At 53.9% G+C, this 499-nt stretch overlaps 1 non-coding gene across 1 annotated transcript; it reads left to right on the top strand.

Annotated features, from left to right (window-relative positions):
* LOC120705390 lies at positions 1 to 103 on the top strand. The gene has a single exon (XR_005687970.1). It is a non-coding gene; the product is annotated as a small nucleolar RNA R71 (small nucleolar RNA).
* Positions 104 to 499: the final 396 nt, after the last annotated feature.

Genomic DNA, 499 nt, shown 5'->3' with positions numbered 1-499 from the left:
ATGCCGTGGTGAGAACAGGCCAGGATGTATTCCTGCAGCCTTTCCCATGCTTCTGGGATGATTCCACCCCTGTCTGCTAGAAACTTGATATCTTCCCGCGCAAGGTATTTGTTTTGCCCAGCAGGAAGAACTTTACGTGGAACAGCTTGGAGGTGTCGATGTCTTCTCCTTGTAGCCCATGATCCAGGGCCTTGGACCGAGCTCTATGTAGAGCCAGGGGACGACGGGCCTCGGGGTGAGGCCGGCCGGCCTCAGGGTTGGCGCCCGTGGCGAGCCGACGGCTACAGCGAGGATGTGGTGAACTCCAGTGGCTCCAAGATCCTGACGCTTCTCGACGATGCACGAGTTTGATTGGACTTGGATGGGGCTTTTGGAGTGGATGTCACCATAGCACCGGATCTTGAAGCAGCCGATGAAACTAGTTCAGATACTCTTCTTGAACGCTCAATGTCTACTTCAAAAGAAATTCCTATCTCACCTTCGGCGGTAAGGAAGATAT

Source organism: Panicum virgatum, chromosome 4K, assembly GCF_016808335.1.
Source record: "Panicum virgatum strain AP13 chromosome 4K, P.virgatum_v5, whole genome shotgun sequence".
NCBI classification, from domain to species: Eukaryota; Viridiplantae; Streptophyta; class Magnoliopsida; order Poales; family Poaceae; genus Panicum; species Panicum virgatum.
This window is presented reverse-complemented; position numbering and strand designations above follow the sequence as displayed.